Source organism: Salvia miltiorrhiza, chromosome 8 (assembly GCF_028751815.1).
Source record: "Salvia miltiorrhiza cultivar Shanhuang (shh) chromosome 8, IMPLAD_Smil_shh, whole genome shotgun sequence".
In the NCBI taxonomy this organism is placed as follows: domain Eukaryota; kingdom Viridiplantae; phylum Streptophyta; class Magnoliopsida; order Lamiales; family Lamiaceae; genus Salvia; species Salvia miltiorrhiza.
This window is the reverse complement of record NC_080394.1, coordinates 46509364-46530441: the sequence shown is the minus strand read 5'-3', so window position 1 is coordinate 46530441 and position 21078 is coordinate 46509364. Positions and strand designations below refer to the sequence as shown.

Sequence of the window (21078 nt, the reverse complement as noted above, 5' to 3'; positions counted from 1 at the left end):
AGACGGTAGCTGAGTATGACCGACAGTTTTGCGATTTGGCCCGATATGCTCCATATCGAGTAGATACAGATGAAAAGATGTCAGAACTGTTTTGCTCCGGATTAAAGCAAGAGATACGAGTCGTTTTAGCGAGTCAGAGTGCGCTAACCTACGCTGAGGCTTTAAACCGAGCGCTAGACATGGAACTGGAAATGCAGCCAGAGAGACCGAGTCAAGGCTCGATTCCACAATCAAACCCGAATGTTCAATCGGGAAATCATCCTTTTGCTGGACAAAGCCAAAAGGGCAAGAGAAAATGGGATGACCGAAGTCAAGGTCCCAAGAAGCCGTGGCAGAGTCAGAATGCGCCACCGCAATTTCAGAACAGAGATAAACGACCTTATGTTGGCCCAGCTGCCCCAGCAGCAGTTTTTCAAGGACCGCAAGGATTACCGCCTTGCCCGAAGTGCAATAAACTCTATTTGGGAGAGTGTAAAATGGGACAGAATGCCTGTTACACCTGCGGAAAAGTTGGACACTACTCGAACCAGTGTCCGAATCATCAGCAAAGTGGGAGCGGAGGACGACCGAACCAATTCCGGCCACAACTCAAAGCAATGGATGGAATCTTACCGCTACCTCCGCCACAACGACAACAGCAAGCCTATCGACCGCGTCAGTCAAAAAGGCAACCACCAGCCCCGCAGGCAAATCAACAGCATCACCAGAGGGTGTTTGCACTGGATCAGAAGGCACCAGAGAAGAATCAAAGAAATTTGACAGGTATAGGCGAATTGAAAGGAGTGCCTATAGTAGTTTTGTTTGATACTGGAGCTTCGCATTCTTTTATCTCACATACTTGTGTCGATACCTTAGAATTGAAAGTAGAGCCTGCCCCACAATCTCTAAGAGTAACCACACCTATAGGCAGAACTACTACGGTTTCGCACGTATGCCCTAACTTAGAATTTAAGTTAGAATCGATTAAGCTCGAGGCTAGAAACCTGAGATTGATGCCTATGTGGCACTTGGATATAATTTTGGGAATGGATTGGTTAGAGGAGAATCATGCAAAGATACAATGCAAGGAGAGACGGATATCTTTTCAGCCACCTGGCCAAGAACCTACTTCCTTCATTGGTATTGAGGGAAAATGGAAGAAGACACCGATCATCTCGGTACTGCAAGCAAGAAAGCTCTTGTGAAGAAAGGATACAACCTCATACGTTGTATATCTGAACCAGAGAGACGAGTCCAAGGCAAACGTTGATGACGTGCCGATCGTGCGAGAGTTCAAAGACGTTTTTCCTGAGACTTTACCAGGATTACCCCCAGACCGACAACTCGAGTTTACGATCGATTTAGAGCCTGGTGCAGCACCGACGTCGAAAGCACCATACAGAATGGCCCCTGCTGAATTGCAAGAGTTGAAACTGCAACTTCAAGAACTTCTAGATATGGGCTTCATTCGACCTAGTGTTTCCCCGTGGGGAGCACCAGTTCTTTTCGTTAAAAAGAAGGATGGAAGCTTAAGGTTGTGTATCGATTATCGAGAGCTGAACAAAGTGACGTTGAAGAATAAGTATCCGTTACCTCGAATCAATGATCTGTTCGATCAACTACAGGGAGCGACCACCTTTTCAAAGATTGACTTGAGAACGGGATACCATCAACTGAAAATACGATCGGAAGACGTTCCGAAGACGGCATTTCGTACAAGATACGGACACTATGAGTTTATAGTTATGCCTTTCGGTTTGATGAATGCTCCGGCAGTATTCATGGATCTCATGAATCGCGTTTTTCACGAATACTTAGACAAGTTTGTGTTAGTCTTCATAGACGATATCCTGATTTACTCGAAGAGTAAACGAGAACACGAAGAGCATTTGAGGATCGTGTTGGAAAGTTTACGAGCGGAAAAGCTGTATGCGAAGTTTAGCAAATGCGAGTTTTGGCTTAAAGAAATTAATTTTCTTGGCCATATCGTTTCCGCGAGAGGAATTGAGGTAGACCCAGCGAAAGTTCAAGCGGTACAGGAATGGAGATCGCCAACCACACCGCACGAGATTCGCAGTTTTCTGGGATTAGCAGGATATTACCGACGTTTTATAGAGGGCTTTTCAAAAATCGCTAAGCCATTAACGCACCTGCTAAAGAAAGAAGTCAAATTCGTTTGGACGGACGAATGTGAGCGAAATTTTCAAGAGCTGAAGAAGAGGCTCACTGTTGCCCCAGTTTTAGCTGTTCCGAAAGCAGACAAAGAATATGCAGTGTACACTGATGCATCGAAGCATGGTCTAGGTTGTGTACTGATGCAAGAAGGAAAAGTTATAGCGTATGCTTCACGACAACTGCGACCGCACGAGGTGAATTATCCGACGCATGATTTAGAATTAGCAGCCGTAGTGCATGCTTTGAAGATCTGGAGACACCATCTCTATGGAACACGGTGTGAGATATACACTGATCATAAAAGTCTCAAATATTTCTTTGAGCAAAAAGATCTGAACATGCGACAACGAAGATGGTTAGAGTTGGTGAAGGACTATGATTGCGGGATAAATTATCATCCCGGAAAAGCTAACGTTGTAGCTGACGCTTTGAGCAGAAAGAATCAGGGAGAGTTAGGATTTCTCCTTACTCGAGAAGAGAACCTGATCAAGGAATTCAAGAAGATGAATTTGGAGGTAGTAATACCACCACAAACGACAGGAATAGTAATTTCTGCACTGAGCATTACGCCTGACTTACGAACGAGAGTAGTCACAGCTCAGAGAGAGGATGAGAAGATGGAAAAGTTACGAATGAAGATTCGAACTGAAAAAGTGGAGAATTATCAAGAGGCGGCAAATAATGCCATTTTGTTTGAGGGAAGACTGTGTGTGCCCGATAAAAAGGAGCTGAAGAATGAAATCATGAGTGAAGCTCATGACACCCCTTATACCGCGCACCCAGGAAGTACGAAGATGTACCAAGACTTGAGAACGAAGTTTTGGTGGGAAGGAATGAAGCGAGAGATAGCGTCTTTCGTTGAAAGATGTCTAGCCTGTCAGCAAGTGAAAGCGTTACACCAACGACCCTATGGCAAGTTACAGCCATTGGAAATTCCAGAGTGGAAATGGAGTGATATAGCCATGGACTTTGTGACAGGACTGCCAAAGTCAAAAAGAGGAAATACCGCTATTTGGGTAATCATCGATCGATTGACGAAGAGTGCACATTTTGTACCGATTCAGATTACTTATGGATCTGACAAGTTAGCTCAGATTTATATCCGAGAGATAGTGCGATTGCATGGAGTACCGATGACGATCACATCAGATCGAGACTCGAAGTTTACTTCACGATTTTGGATGAGCATGCAGAAAGAGTTGGGTACTAAATTAAATTTTAGTACAGCGTTTCATCCGCAAACAGACGGACAGTCCGAGAGGACTATTCAGGTTTTGGAGGACATGATCCGAACAGTAGTGCTTGATAGAGGAAGCCAATGGGAGCAAGTTTTACCCCTGATTGAATTTGCTTACAATAATAGTTTTCAGTCAACTATCAACATGGCTCCATACGAAGCCTTGTATGGAAGGAAGTGTAGATCTCCGCTTTATTGGGATGAAGTTGGAGAGAGAAAGGTACTTGGACCTGACGCGATAGAAGAGATGATCACTATTGTGAGACAGATTCGACAGAGAATAAAAGAGGCACAAGATCGTCAGAAATCTTATGCAGACACCAGAAGGACGGAGATTCATTTTGAAGAGGGAGACAAGGTTTTTCTAAAAGTTTCCCCATCTAGAGGAGTTCACCGTTTTGGAGTGAAAGGAAAACTTAAACCAAGGTATATAGGACCTTATGATGTATTAGAGAAGATAGGCCCTGTAGCCTATAAACTAGCGTTGCCTCCGAGCTTCGCGAACGTCCATGACGTTTTCCATGTTTCTCAATTGAGAAAGTACGTGTTTGATCCAAAACACGTCATTCATCAAGAAGAAGTGTCCCTGGAACCAGATTTGAGCTATGAAGAGAGACCTGATGCTATTCTGGACCGGAAGATCCAACAATTGAGGAACAAGTCGATTCCTTTGGTGAAAATCCAATGGAGACATCACGGTCAAGAAGAATCAACATGGGAACTTGAAGAGAAGATGAAAGAGAAGTATCCAGAGCTTTTTCCCGAAGGTGAATAACTCAAATTTCGGGACGAAATTTTTTTTAAGGGGGGTAGGATGTAACACCCCGTACTTTTCCTATGATGTGAGATAGTGTCTTAACACTACCGAGAGAACTGAGATGTCGAGATGCGAGATTATTTTTTTTTTATGACCAAGATAAGACAGTTTGTCTTTTAAATAGAGATACGAGTGACTAAACCGAGGATAGAGTTAGAATGATGAGATTCGAGAAATGAGCTGAGATAGAGATGCTGATTGAATTGAGCTGAGATTTTAATTTTATTTCCGATTACCGGGAATAAATTTAACAGATACTGAGTTATCTGAGTTTGACTGACCTATTAAAGAGAATAGGTATAATGAGTCTGACCTAGAGTCGAGGAAGAAAGAGTGAGAACCTTGATGAAAAGAGTCGGTCCGAGAGATGTCTAGTTTGTTTGTTTGCCGACTGCTTTAATGTGACATTATGTGAAATTACGTGACTGATCGATTATGTGATTGTCGTGATGTGTGTCACTGTGACCGAGTTATTATGATTTTTATTCGAGACCTTAGCATTTGGAATTTTAATTGAGTTTCCAAAGCAAGTATGGGTTATTTTTATCGAGAAATCAAATGACGCCGGTTTATGAAAATTTTTCCGGGCATAATATTTTTAAATTATTTTTCCTACGAAGAGGAATATTATGATTGAGAGAGTGCACTAATAATAGTGCTATGATCATTATTTTGGTCACATGAATAATTATACTATGGTATTTTATTAATGAGTGACTTTACCATAGTTTTGTGATTTTTATTTAATCACCCTTCACACTTTATTTAATCTCCCATACCATATGTTATATGTCTCAATTTTGCTAAGTATGGAATTGAGAGAGTAAAGAATTGAGAGTATGAGATGAGAGAGTGTAGAGATTAGAGAGAGATTAGAGAGAGAGAGAGAAAAGATTAGAGAGAGAGGAGCATTAATTATCAAATATTGCATAAGATATGCAAGATCAAATTAAATCTTGCAAAAGCCAAACCTCTCTCTCCCTCACTAAATTTTCGGCCACCCCTCTCTCCCTCACTATAATTTTCGCCCAACACACATACATACACTCATCATCTTCTTCACCTCACACTTCCACCATTTTCCTCCATTAGAGCAAACCTTCGAAGCTTCCAACAAAATTACCAAACACCTCAAACCACTCTAAAACCTTCCATAAACACTTTCTATCCACTTTTAATCAAGAGATTCCTTGAAGAAGAAGCTCCAAAGTAGAGTGAGAAAGTGAGAAATTTTGGTAAGAACTTGGGTAAGTAACCATGTTTTCCTTAAAATCTTGTTTGAAAGATGATTGTGTGAGTGTATTCTTGAAAGATGAGCAAGAAAATCACCCCTCCCTTTTCTTTTCCAAATTTTCGAAAAAAGGGTCTTCACCCCTTTCAAAATTTTTCTTTTTCTTTTCTTGTTTGGGGGTGAAAAATGAGAGTTATGTGATGTATATTGATGTTTGATATATGTTGTGAAATATGTGTCATGAGATGTGAAATTTTGATGGAAGTTAGTTTACCCCAAAAATGGTAACTTTTGAGTTAATGAGTTAAATGATGAATTGATGATATAAATGAGTCTATGAGGTGTAGATAATGATGATTGATGGATTAATTTAAGCATATGATGTCAATTGGAGTTTTGATGTGGGTTAGTTTGCTAAAATTAGGGATATGTGTATATGCCCCTATTTGTGAATTGATGGTTTTGATGTGAGATTAATTGGTTAAAAATGAAAGATCTATGAGTAGATTAAAGATTTGTATGTGTTTGTAAAAATTTCAAAGAGTTAGTTAGTAAAAATTAGGACTTTTTAGTCTATGTGTTATTTAAGTGTTTTTGCTTGGAATATATGTTTTTAAGCATGATAGTAGTGTCTTTGTATTTTTGATTAAGTCTATTGTAGGCTAAATAAAATTTTGACTAAGTTTAGTTTGTATGAGTTTTGAGTTTTTATATGATGTGAGTTTGATGCTTGACAAAATGAGGTTTATTTGCTCTATGATCATTATGAGAATTTTATCCATGTTTTGCTAAGAGTTTTATGTTGATACATGGATTTTCATAAAAATGTAATAAATATAGTTTTTATGATAAAAAAAGAGTAAATATGAGAATAATGAGTTATATGATGTGAATGATCATATTTGAGTATTTGAGAAATTTCGAGCATGAAATTGAGAAGGAATTTGTTAGATATGTTCGTTGAAGTGTTTTCTATGAGATTTGAGTTGATGATGAAAGAAAAGAGTCGAGATTGTGTATTACGAGTATTTTGATGTATTTGAATGTTTTTAAGTGCTTTAAGTGCTTAAAATGAGTTTTGGTGTGTTTGCTTTGTATAAATGTTGAGTTGAGCATGTTTGCTTGTGTGTATGTTTCGGAGTCGTTTTTCACGACACACTGACCTACTGTTTTCGAGGGGTTCTTGATACCCAAACGCCCTGAAACTTTTATGGTAGGTAAATTTGAGAGTCTTGAGCACACCGGTAAAATTTCAAGTCATTTGGACTTCGTTTGCTATTTTTATAAAATGTAAAACTAAAACTGCTACATTCTGCCGAATTGTTCGGTGAGTAGCCAATAGAGTCATCGTTTCCAGTAGCTTTCCTTAGCATTCTGGAACCCAAATTTTTATGGTTGAGACCTGAGTGTCCTAGCTAAGTAACCACAAAATTTCAGACCGTTTTGACAACGTTTACTATTTTTCAAAAATCAAACTTTTCGGTTGCTAAAAACTGCCGAATATGGTAGACTGTAGTAAAACAGTCATATCTCCTAAAATACTTGGAGTTTTTGATCCTACTTTTTTTTAAATGAAACTAGACTCGAAGAGGTTTCTTTTGGTATGAGTTACGACCCCAGGATAGGTCTGTACAGAGTCTGGTGAGGTTTTAAAGTTGAGTCAGTGCAGAGTAAAGCTTGTTTTCGACTTGTCTATGTGTGTTTTAATATGCCTAAGTGTTTATACTTGTTTATGTGCTTGTTTGCTATAAGTTTGAGTCGAGTTGAGAGTTAAGTCGATAATTGGACGTGTGAATCCTTAGAAGCCAAGTATACCTAGGGATTGAGTTTTAACGGGTAAATAGATGTTGAGTGGGAAGTTAGAGTAAAGAAGAAATTGGATTTAGAATTTGAGTTTCTGACTAAGGTTTATTTTATCACATGAACCTTCGATGACGATGACGATGTGATGATGACATATGAAGGCCCGAGCGAGACGAAGAAGTAAGTTGCCTGATTTCTTTCCAGAATAAGCGAAGGACTTCAGGTGGGCAATATTTTGAGTTTACAAATATTATCCGAGCTTTCTAAAATGATTTAATGATATAATGATGTTATGAGATTAACAAATGTTTTGAGATAAATGATATTTGAGAACTGTTTGACTTGCCAATTTTTGATGTTGAGCTTGTGTGTTACCCTCTACTGATGAGACGAATTCGGTCCTGCCACAAGCGGGATTTTGTGCACAGAGGTGACTGTGAGCCGTCTTCGGGTCGGCCGGTCACGGTACTTGAGAGGGAGGCCTACTTCTCAGTACCTTAATTATAATGATGAGTTGTAGATGCGGTACGTACATGATGATTACTTTGTCTGCAGACACTTAATTATGATGTTGATTATGAAAACTGCATGCACAGATTCTTTTAAATGCTAATTTATTTCTGTGTGTTGCTGAGATGTGGCAAGTTTCAAACCTATAGCTCTAAGAGCATCTTTCTTGTTTTTCGGCATTTGCCCACTGAGTATTATGTACTCACGCCCTGCATGTATTTCTAAATGTGCAGGCTAAGCTGGGAGTGAGATTGGACTGGTGCTGATGGGGGAGAGTTTCAAATGATGTAAATTAAATTACTATTTTGCCTCTATGATAATAGAGTCTTGATGTTTGAATTACTTAGTTTCTTTTGAGATCAAGCAATACACTCACGGTTATGTGTCTTCATACATATAATCGGTTCGCCTTTTGCTGCGATACTCTGCAAATTATGCTTCCTTATGAAAAATGAACTATACGCGTTTTGTTTTTGTTCGTGAAATTCCTAATAATTAAAAAGTTATGACAATGTTGACGATTTTACCCTTGGGCTAATTTTATGAAGTTTTTCCTTAGCATGCTTTTACGTGAGCTTCCGCATGACGTTCACCTAGTTCTTCTTATCTTTTATTCTTTAAAAATAGTCGTATCGATACTCGTACCCCACTATTACTAGTGTCGGGTTTTCGGGCTGCGACACTAGAGGAGCAGAGACTCAGAGCTGTCAAATATTTTCAGAATTAAAACAAACTTCACACAAATAGATACGATCGTAGGCAACCACAATGACAACACTCCTTCTATCATCTACCGGACAAATCACGCCTCAAAAGTTTGCAAAAGTGTTACAACAGAAAACTCATAAATCATTTGCATCACACAGAACATGTCAACCGGAAAAACCAGAATTCCACCAATCAGTCACAAACCCGAAAATCACATTAGAAACCATCACTTCACAATTTTTAAACTGACCAGCTCAATTTCAAACAATTAACTTTATGCAAGGGGACCATTTGCCCCAAAATTAAGCTCATAAATAAAACTTTCCGCAGTTACCAGAAACTTTTCCCCCCATACTTAAAAATAAAGCGCATAAGTGTAGAAACACTTCCCTGGAAGAATAGGGGAGGAGAAACTTCTGACTTCTGCAGGAGATCCACTTCTTCTCATCCGCACAAAATTACTCTCAAAAGAACAATTCCTGCATCAGACCACAGAACCCAAAACAAAACATTAAACAGAAAGAAAACCAAAAGCAAACAGAAAGCAATAAAACATGGGTTGCCTCCCATGCAGCGCTAGTTTTAAAGTCGCCAGCCCGACTTGGAAAAACCCGTTAACCAAAATCACATTTACGATCCAGCTGCCTTAATCCTTGAGAACACAATCCTTCCTTGATTGCAGCTGCGGGTTCTCCTAATGAGTTTACCGAACTCATCACATTTCTCCTCATCAAGATTCTTATTGGGGAGCCAAATCGCGTGCTCCCCACTTCTTTCTTTTCCAAAGGCAATAAGCACTGCAATCCTTGCACAACTCCATCGTTGCAGTGCTGTCTATCCAATTCCTCTTCTTCACGGGCCTCCTCAACTTGCAAGATATTGGGAGGCTCCTGCAGCTTTTCCTCATCCTTCTGCATTAAACATTCTTGCTCCTGCAGATTATCAAAACTTTCCTGCACAGAATCTGTTTTTTCTGCAGAATCACAAATCTCAACGAAGGAACAGTTATGCAAATAAGGAGAAGAAATAGCAGTCTTTTTATCATAGACAGAAAATGTTACTGATCCACCTGCCCCGGCCATACTCAAAGTTCCAGAACCCACATTAATGCGAGTTTGCGTAGTAGCCATAAAAGGTCGGCCAAGCAGAACAAGACGACCATTTTCTCCTTTTATTCCTTTTCCTGCATCCAGCACCACAAAATCTGTGAGAACTTTAAGTCCTCTCACCGTGACTTCTACATCCTCCAAGAGTCCACGAGGACTGCTAATCGAGCCATCGGCCAGCTGAATCTTCATGTTGGTGCACTTCAGCTCACTTTCTCTTCTTCCCAGCTTCTCGAAAAAATCAAACGGCATCAAGTTGACTGCCGCACCCAAATCAAGCATGCCTGAGACCTCCCCAGCTCGTCCCAAGCCTATGTCAAAAATGAAGCTACCGGGATCTCCTTGCTTCGGTAAAGGTTGGGTGGACTGAACCTGCGGCAGAGGTGGACTGGGCTGTTGATTGATCTTCATAGCTTCCACCGTTTTACTCCTCCACTTCCCCGCGGTTCTGTGGGTATCTTCCTCGACAAGCTCAATAGCATGAGCTTGATGCAGCTGTGGGTTTTCGGTTTGCTGCGACTGCTGCAACTGATTCAAAGCTCCTGTGAGTTGCCCGACTGTAATCTCAAGGCGCTTTATGGTAGCATTCTGAGCCTCCATTGCTTGCTTGCTAGCTTGCATAAATGACTGCATCGTGTCCTCCAATGAAGGTCCCATGGGTTGAGGCGGCTGCTGCAATGGCATAGAAAAATTTTGTTGAGGTGGAAAATACTGCGGCTGATTCTGATATCCCATCTGCTGCGGTGGTCTGCGAAACTGATTTCCTTGGCTTGACCCTGGCCCGCTAGGAGCTTGATTCCGCCAACCAGAATTGTAGTGTCCTTGGACTGCATAAGTCTCAGCTTGTCCTTCTGGTGGAAATTCTCCCATTCTGTGACAATTATTGGCTCCATGGCCAAAATCACCACAGATTCCACAGCCTTCTGCATTCTGCACTCGGACGGGTGGATTTTCCACCTTGCTCATCTTGAGCTGTTGTAACTCTCTCATCATAGTGGCCATCTGCTTTTGCAGCTCGCAATTTGGTCCTACTGCATTTGCCTCCACCCGTCGTCCCCGGGTGGTCTTCTGCTGTGAACTCTCCGCCAGTGTCTGAAAAATCTGATTAAGTTCAGCTGCGGTTTTTTCTGGCGATGTTCCCTCCTGCAGTGCTGTCCACCATAAATTGGGAGGTGTGGATCAACCCATCATAGAAAAATTGGCTCAGCATTGCAGGAGCCAGCTGATGCTGCGGACACTGCCGGAGTAATTCTTGGAATCTTTCCCATGCCTCATGAAAAGGCTCGTCAGCTCCTTGGATGAAAGTCATGATCTGTGTACGGATTTCCTGCGTCTTATGGTTGGGGTAGAATTTTATCATAAACTTCTCACATGCTTCCCCCCAAGTGTTGATGGAATTTGGAGGCAAGGACAACAGCCATGTCCTTGCCCTATCCTTAAGGGCATAGGGGAAGCACTTGAGCTTCAGCTGATCTTCAGTTATTTCCAGCAGTGGGAAAGTCTGTACTTGAGTACAGAAATCCCGAATGAATTGTAATGCGTCTTCATTTGGAAACCCGTAGAAATTAGGAAGCAGATTTGCATCATGAGGCTTCAAACTATAGTTCCTCACTGCAGTAGGGAGAACTATAGCCGATCGCGTAGCCCCAATAACAGGCCGGGCGAAATCTCCAAGAACTTGGGGATTGTCTGCCATTTCTTCTTCACGTTCACTTTCAGACTCTTCAGAATGAAAAGAGTGATTCTTCGTGTCCTCCAGACTGATAAATGAATTGTTTGCTTGTTCGCGATCTTCTTCCACAGAACTTCTAGAACCGGACTCTAATTTATCCCAACGATCTCCAAACAGCTCTTCACTGCAACTTCTGAACACGTTACTGGTTCGATCAATGTTGTCGTTATAGGGCTCCAACTTTCTTTTCAGACTTCGGCGACCCTGCATCCACAACACTAACAAACGGATCAAACGCACCGGAGGGAGAAATGCAGAGTCAAAAATAAAAACGCAATTAAAAGGAAAAGAAACACAGAAAACAAAGTGACACAATTAAAAACGCCTAAAATCTTCCCCGGCAACGGCGCCAAAATTTGACTCAACTCAAACACTAGTGAATTGACTCGCAATCGTACGAGGTCAATTGCAGTGAGCAAGCTAACCCAAGTCGTCTCTCAAGGAAGATTCAACAGGGCACCTAATCGTGTCACACACAAAAAAAGCAATAAATCCTAAACACTCTAATCGGTTTCACGCTGGCACACTCTTAAACTAAAACAGAAATTAAATAAGCTCTGTAAATTTACCTAGGCATGAAATAAATAAAGCATGTAAAATTATCTAATGCAGAATTTATAGAAGGCATGTAAATTATCTAGGCATAGATTAAACGGCGTAAGATTATCTAAGGTTTTAAACTAAGAGCATTAATTCAAACATAAACCATTTCGGTAAACATTAATTATCTAGGCAATGAATTAAATGATTAAGCACAATAAATTTATCTAGAGCGTGAATGAAAATAAAGAAAACTGTGAAATCAATAAGCGAGAAATTATCTAGGCAAGAATAAAATCACTTACAGTAAAGCCGAAACAGGAAACCCTAACTATGAACTGCGTCTAGAAATGGAACTGCCGCTTTTTGGAGAGCGGAAGAATGATTGATTGATTGGTAACCCTAGAATTGAGAAGTCTCGCCCTTTTATATCCAAAAATAAAACACGCCAATAGCTTCTTTAACACTGCATCCGGGACACGTGGCAATCTCTAACTGGAGCAAAAGAGACTAAAATAGGGTGAAGCTTGGGTTACACACGGGCGAGAGCCTTGGCACGCGGCGAGGGCTCGCTTGGGCGAGGGAATGAGGCGCCTCGGCGAGGCAGGGCCAAGGCTCGGCGCTGGCTAGGCGAGGGCCAAGGGAGACCTCGGCGAGGAGGACTGCAGCTCGGCGATGGGGGGCTGCTCCTCGGCGAGCAGTTGGGCGAGGCTGGAGCTCCTCGGCGCTGGCTGGGCGAGGGCCAAGGGAGGCCTCGGCGAGGAGGACTGCAGCTCGGCGATGGGAGGCTGGATCGGCGATGGGGGTGCTGAACTCGGCGAGCAGTTGGGCGAGCAAACTGAAAACTCGGCGATGGGAGGCTGCTGAAGCTCGGCGATGGGAGTGCTGAACTCGGCGATGGAGGTGCTGAACTCGGCGATGGAGTGGCTGCAGCTCGGCGCAGAGTGAAGAACTCGGCGATGGAATGGCTGCAGCTCGGCGCGGAGTGAAGACCCTCGGCGAGCAGTTGGGCGAGGAGGCTGCTCCTCGGCGAGCAGTTGGGCGAGGCCAGGGGCTGCCTCAGCGATGTGGGGCAAGGGCCTCGGCGATGGGAGGCTCAGGCGCCCGGCGATGGGCGCGCGGGCCATGCGCACTCGGGCGAGAGTCTTGGGCAGCCCAACGACGGGTGTGAGCACGCCTCGACACCTTTTTGCTCCAGATTTGTCTGAGTTTAACATTTTTTTCCTTTTTAAAACCTCCCTGCAAAACATTACATCACCATCACAAACTACTAATAAAATCAATAAAATATGATTCCATTATATAACTATAAATCCCCGAAAATCATAACAATAAGGCATAAATCACCCCCCCACACTTAGCCTTTTGCTTGTCCTCAAGCAAAATCAGTATAAAACTAATGAAAGATGGTATCACGATGCTCAATTCCAACTAGACTTTCACAGACAATTCAAGGTTTTTCACAACAACACACGATTCTAGATGATGCAAAAACTCAGAGTAGAAGAAGCAACACAAATGTAAACAAAAGATTCGATCAGACCCAGTTCTCCGATAGAAGTGAATTCCCTAATGTGATCGCCTTTATAATCCATATCTCAATTAAGCGCATTTCACTTTTTACAACTTTTGTGTTTTCAACCGAAGTTATTCCTTTAAATTCAACAGTTAAGCCAGTATTCGTGAAATAAACCCTTTGGGTGCACTTCCAAAGTTGTTTCACGTGGTTTCCCATGCTCATAGATTTTCTAGAGGAGCAGAGACTCAGAGCTGTCAAATATTTTCAGAATTAAAACAAACTTCACACAAATAGATACGAATCGTAGGCAACCACAATGACAACACTCCTTCTATCATCTACCGGACAAATCACGCCTCAAAAGTTTGCAAAAGTGTTACAACAGAAAACTCATAAATCATTTGCATCACACAGAACATGTCAACCGGAAAAACCAGAATTCCACCAATCAGTCACAAACCCGAAAATCACATTAGAAACCATCACTTCACAATTTTTAAACTGACCAGCTCAATTTCAAACAATTAACTTTATGCAAGGGGACCATTTGCCCCAAAATTAAGCTCATAAATAAAACTTACTGATCGACTGATCATTGTAGTCAGTTGTTAGGTCCTGAGGGTCTCGATTAATAGGTGTATGAGGGGGGGGATACACCTATAGGCTATTTTCAAATTAATCTACCGACCTCAATCAGAGGGATCTCAGACAGAGATCAAAACGAAACTTTACATGCAAACAAGGACGCCTGTTTTACTGAAATCAGTTTTGACCAAACAGGGTTGACGACTGATACTGAAAGCTCTTCAGTAAAGAGTTATCAGTTAAGTTGCTGGAACTTAACTGATGCAAGTAAGGGCTTCAGTCGTGTTTGCTAAAACAGAGATGATAACACTCTTCCTGATTATCGAAAGATAGATCAGTCAGACTGATATCATACGCAGCGAAAATTAAACTTAGTTTCGAAATAGCCTCGGTGGAGCAGGTTGTTGGTTATGGTTTCTCTTTGCAGTTAGTCAATGTTCAGTTTTATCAATTGAAATAACACAAGTAAAATTGTAAAACTGAAAGCTGTAAACAACACATAGACTTTTACGTGGTTCAGAAAAACCCTTTCCTACATCCACGGTTCGTTGATCAGACCAACAATCCACTCCGCAAGTGCTTAACAAGTGCACTGCAAACCGAACCGTGTGCTTGCCGGGTGCACACAACCGTACACTGAAGAAAACCCTTCTCCAGTACCCGCGCTTCACTCGCGTAGGATTTCCCTTGCTTAACACAACCCGTGCTAAGACTCTCAGACTCAGAAAACCCTTCTGACCTCCGAATCACTCAAAACACTCTTATGGGGGGGAGGTTTGAACGAGTGCCAACTATACTTACAAAGAACAAGTTCTTTGAAGCAAGTTTGACCTTTGGCTTCTGGGTAAACAGATATTGTCGCAGCCGCCCTAACTAAGGATAGTTAAGACGAGTGATCTACGACTAAGGATGGGATTAAAGAATAAGGGGAAGAAAGGGGCGTCATTTGGAACCGTAAAACTTACTCAACATAAGAAAACTCGTCATAATTTCTCATTAATACTCATTTAAACAGTCTATGAAAGACAACATAAAAACTTAATTAATATCATTAATCAAGTTATACATCATATGAAACCATTCTCTTAAGACTCAAAGTATGACATAACATACTATAACATCAACAACATCTTGCAGCGGAAAGTAGCTAGACATATGTATGAAGACATATTCTAGACAGGTTAACTATTTATTAACAACCCTGGAGACTCCGCTCATTGCAGCACCATCATCACATCAGCTCAACCTGCACATTTTTGAAAAACATATGCAGGGCTGAGTACAAAAAGCACTCAGTGAACACATGCCAAACATCTCATCTCATCTCATGCTTATAAAGCTATAAATATTGTCATTGCCATTTCATATGCATAATACAAGGAATTTGTAGAAAGGCCCTGTATTAGCTAAACTCATTTTCATTTTCTCAAAGTTGTCTGCGCAGACTTTTCTCATCAGGTAAGTATCATATCTGTTATAACATCAAGTACTGAGAGGGAGGCCTCCCTCTGCAGCACTGTGATCGGCCAACCCGCTCGATGACTCACGACCACCTCAGTGTACACAAATCCTTACTAGTATCTACACTAGCATAGGACCGAATTCTTCATCTCAAGCAGATAGATAACATACCAAAACATCAAAAATTTGGCAATGCAATAACTTCAATATAACATCATTCATATAATAATTCCCTTCATTTCATTTCATTTCATTTCATAAAGAACCATTCATCATTTGATCATTTTCATAAAATCGAAACTTAACAATTATATCATATCATTCATTTCATTTCGTATAAGAGGCCTGTATGCAGGGGATCTCTATATACGTGTTTAAGAAAGCCCACCTCGTTGTGTCTCTGTATCAATGAGTAACGTCACTCTCTCCCTCAAGTCGTTACTTCCCAAAAGGACCTTCATCGTTATGAAGAATCAGTGAGAAGTTATTAAAGAAAACTCGATTAATAATCTAATCTCTTTTATGAAACATTAGTATCTCTAATGTTCATATCTCTTTTGACTATGCCCAAATCCTAATTTCACTAAGAAATTATAATGATTATTTGATGATATATCAAAGTATTCACTAAAAATTTCGGCATGACCTATTCATACATAACGTCAGCCACGAGATTTCAACGCGTGAATCTCACTACGTGAACTCGTCTCTCAACTCAAAACTTAACATCTTGACATCTCTTCAACGCAAACCAACAATTCAAAATCATCAAAACTCTTTATCAGTCAACTATCATTTATACTCGAAACCAATTGTTCGAGTGTCAGATACCAACATTTATGTGCGTTAATCATAACTCTCACACTCACTCCAATTAGACACATAATCAATATCAAACTCAAATAATAAATTATATCTTAACAATTTAACATGCTCATAATTCTCGATTAAATCTCGGACTTTGTAATTAAATACTAAATTCCAACTTTAATTAATTAACATGCTTCTCTAATTTATTTATCTCATTGAAACACAATATATCTAATTCATGCTATCTTCTCATACTTGGTCATTTTATATGCATTTCTCATGCAACTCAAAAAGCTCAATAACTTACTAATCATCATCTCATAAATACTCAAATAATTCATATAGTCTTACTAACATAACATTAACTCATATGCACTGCTAGTTCATTTACATGACTTCACATACTCCACATATCTCAACTTAAAATCGAGCATCGCTCGTCTCTGGCCTTATGACTCACGGCCTTCATCAAATTTGAACCTCGGTGTTCAAATTAATCTATGTAAATTATACGTGCAATATTCAATAAATATAAACACATATATAAACTCAAATCATTCAAATAAAAATCAAATATTCACATCCGGGCATCAAACCATTCGGTCCTCATGCTTCTCGTTTCTAACATTCCTCGAAAATTCCCAATTTAATCTAGCATGCTCATGTGATATCGTAGAACACATATATGCAATAATATTCATCATGCAACGTCCCAAACTTCACGAATTTAAATAATCATATTCTAAAAACTTATACAATTTTCGTGCTTGGAAAAATACGAATTTAATATATATCGATCCTAGCATACCCCTAAGCACAAATATCAAGTCAAAACGATCAAACAAAAATCGAAAGACAAGCTAACGGACGAAAAACGGGGCTGCCCTCATGAGTGTCATAGCTACGGTTCGTTCCGTTCTTACTCTCTTCATTAAACATGCTCGACATCTACCCAAGAACAACATATTAAAAATTCACGACGATCCGACGTCGTTTCAAAATAAAGTCGAGAATCGACGTTTTTCGACGTCGACGAAAATCGAAAAGAAAACCATCAAAACGTAGGTAGAGATGTTACCTACTTAGATACATGATCGAAAAGATGATCGGCGCTCGTCTCGGTGCTCAAAACGGACCTCAAAAGCTTGAACTCCAAGCAAAAAATGAAAATGGCGTGAGTGGTGTGTGTTTTAGGTGTTGTGTGTGTGAGTTTGTGTGTTGTGCGTGAGTGTTTGGCTGTAGCAGCCATAAGTTAGTGAGGGGAAAGGTGTTGGGCGGTTGGGGGGGTGGTTAAGGGTAGGGTAGGTTAGATATTTAGTCGTTAAATATCTCGTCTCGTCTTGTTTTAACGACTAACTACCCGTACTCTTCGTTACTCGCCCTCTCAACCTCTACTCACTTTCATTACACTCGTAATTCTATATAAATATAGAAAATACAAGCTCGTTCTCGAAATTCTAATAAACGAGCTCGGTTCGTTTATCGAGAAATCCCGGTTTACTATTCACTCGTCGTCCAAAAATAAAAACTTTCATTATTGGACTCGTATCGAAAAACTAAGAATATTTCTCGACGACGTGCACGTAAGATTTTGAAAGTCGACAAAAAGACGAAATAGTCGTATTTTACTATTCATCGTCAAAAGTCAAAAATTTCAAAAACATCTTAACGGACTCAGATTTCACTTCCGAGTTCACCGTTCTCATTCAAATAATTATCTAGAATTATTCAAATACTCAAACTCAAATACAGGATATAAAATCACACATCATCCTCACATCATCCTCACATCATCAAAAGAACATCTCAACATCTTTAAAATAACAAGAAAACTTCATATAACTCTTCATCTCTTTACAAAGTAAATCAAACAAGGGATCTAAACCCTAATTACTCAAACTCAATCAATTAAACACGTCATCAAAAGCCCGGGTATTACAGATATATGCCTAGGGTCTAAGAGAATGTATGTAATCAACAGTGACTGATTTTGGCTTTGGAATTCTCTTCTTCGATTCAAGCTTTGGGGAGTTTAAGCTTAAGGCTGAGTAGCAATTTCGGCAGAGCTTCAGCTTATGTTGTTGAATCGGTGAAGGTTGAAGTGATCCTCGAGCGCTATTTGTAGGAGAACTCTTGAATAGATCCGTTGGCGTAAATCATCCTCAAGATTTCTTCCGTTGGAGAGCAATTCGAATTTGGGCTGAGGCTTCAATCTTCGAGGTTCCTTGTCTGGGTGGAAACGGCTCTCTTTGATGGACATGAGATGTGACGTCTCTGAAAAGTAACCACCAGATAGGAATGACCTCTGCAAAGATAAGATCCTGAGATGTCTGCATTTAATGCGGCTGTACTTTGTGAGTACGTGGCTTCCTCTGAATGTTGGAAGATCAGTCCGAGGAGGAATATTCAACTGATACTTGACTTTAGTATCAGTCCTTTGCGCGCATTAAGTAATCAGTCTTCAACTGATTCTTCAACTGATACTTCAGTTGGTATCTGCAGTCTTCAGTCTTCAGTCCTTCGTTCTTCAGTCTTCAGTCTTCAGTCTTCGACACCGCAGACTAAACTAGAAACGAACTCTAACACTTGAGTTCTAAACAATTCTAGTCTATTACAATAAAGTCCTATGATTTTTGGTATCATCAAAACAAGGGTTAGGATATTCCACAAGGTTCCCAACAATTTCCCCCTTTTTGATGATGCCAAAACCACACAGCAGTTCTAGACAGCAAAAAGACTGAACTCACAGTACAAGTTCTAAACATGGGGTGAAAACAGTTCCCCCTTAACAATAGAACCTAAACACTTGTACTTAGAGTTAAGAACGAAAACAGTTCTAAAACAGAATAAGGAGAAGACAGAAAACCCATAATCAGAGCCTGGACAAAGAGTCATTGTCTTCAGGTTGAGATAAAAAAGAAGTTATTTTCATTAATAAAAGACTGATAAGCCATCAGTCTAGGTACAGAGCAAGACTTACATTGGAGTAAAAAGAAAAATAAAAACATCATGGGAAACCCATGGACTCCAGCAGTCTGCTTGGCTGCGCCTTGAACTTCTTGATCTTCATCTTCTGTCTTCGTGTCTTCATGTTCCTAAGCTTGTTCCACTCTCACTTGTGTTCCGTTGAGTTGAGGTCTTTACTGGAACGTCATCCTTACAACTTCTGGTGATCCTTTGTTGTCCCATCTACAGTCAAGAAATAGAGGACAGGAGCAACGTTATCGAAAAGGAAGGTTCCTCACTGACTCCATCTCTGACTTTTCCCCCTTTTTGGCAACATAAAAAAGAGAGCTGATGATGGAAGCGATGATCAAACGGTACCCAACTCCTAGTCTCGGAATCTCGTGAGAAGATTTGAGAACAGGGTGAGCCCAGAAATGCAAAAGAGGAGAACGCCAGTGATGAGGTGACGAGATGAGAAGAGACGGAGAAGTGGAAGAGAACAAGAAAGCGTAGAATACGAAAGATAGAAGAAGGCTGCCTTGGAAGGAGACGAGGGCTGCCTTATGAGGAGATGATCAGGTTGATGAATTGGAAAGAAAGGATGAGAGAAAGATGGACGTGAGAAGGAAGAATCGAAGCGGTGGCAGCTGAGAAGACTAACACTGTCGATTCGCCGACACTGGGTCTCTGAAGAATAGACCCGGTGTGGCTGAAGATGCCGGCCAACAACGAGAGAGGTCTCGTTGTTTGTTGCAAGCCAGGGAGGAGTGCAATATATGCGATAAGGAAGATCTCCTCCAGAAGCGGTGAAGCTTCTTGGCGCCAGGCATGAGAATGGAAGACACTCGCTTCACTGGATACAAGTGAGGGTAGAGCAAACTTTGACGTCGGAGAGACGTTGAGATCCAGTGGAAGGGTCCGGTGAAGACCAGGTATGTGAGTGTCATTCTTCCACTCCATGACTTTGCAGTCATAGATTTCTCCTTTCGTCGGAACAATTTTTCTCTGCAACTTTGGAAATATTGAAAAATTTTCTCACAGTGAGGGCTGTGGAAAGTTGTTAGTTGATGCAGAAAAATTGAGAAGACAACATGGTATAAATAGACAAGATGTGAACCATGAGAGAAGATGAAAAGTTTTTCGAAAACTGTGCTTAAAATGCTTTTGAAGAAAAATTCGCGTCCGCCGTCACTGCGAGGGACTGTGTCTTCAAAAAGTTGAAAGGCATCATTGCATTCTGTCATGTCAATGAGCTTCTCAAGAAATTTTATTGCAGAGGCAAAAGGTTGGAAAGATTTTTGGTAAAAGATCAGGACAAGTTCAATCTAAATAGATTTTTCATTTTTAAAGACTTTTGTCCTTCTCGGATATTCCATTTTCCAACAATCAGTTAAAGTTTTTGAAAGAAACTGATCAGTTAGAGAAAAGTTTTTGAACTAAAAACACAAAACTCTAAACTGAAATAACTGATTTTAAAAGTAAGCTTTTAAAATACTTACTGATCAACTGAACATTGTAGTCAGTTGATACCACTTGATCCTGGTTGATTCATGATGCGTCTTCGACTTTTGGGCCATTTGGCCCTATTTTTTTCTTTCTTTTGTTTTGTTTGAGTCGTCTAGGGAAGAAAACAGGTATTCAGGAGGAAGAAGGCTCAGTCAAGGGCATATGCACGAAATGTGGTCAGAATGGGCATTACCGGAACAAAACTATCCAAACTTCCAGAAGTGAAACTTACCAGGAAGAGAGCTCGGCGAAGTACCCCTCAGAACCATTCGAGGCGCGGGAATCTCCGAAGTGTACCACCTGGTGTGAGGCTAACCGAATGAAGCAGTTGGTAAGGCCATAACGGGCAGTCGCAGTCAGCACAGATGAGCTATATATGAACCAGGAAGAGAGCTCGACGAAGTACCCCTCAG

At 40.7% G+C, this 21078-nt stretch overlaps 1 long non-coding RNA gene across 1 annotated transcript; it reads left to right on the top strand.

Annotated features, from left to right (window-relative positions):
* Positions 1 to 7361: 7361 nt before the first annotated feature.
* Positions 7362 to 8278, top strand: LOC130996830 (uncharacterized). The gene is made up of 2 exons (XR_009092834.1): positions 7362 to 7465; positions 7986 to 8278. It is a non-coding gene; the product is annotated as an uncharacterized LOC130996830 (long non-coding RNA).
* Positions 8279 to 21078: the final 12800 nt, after the last annotated feature.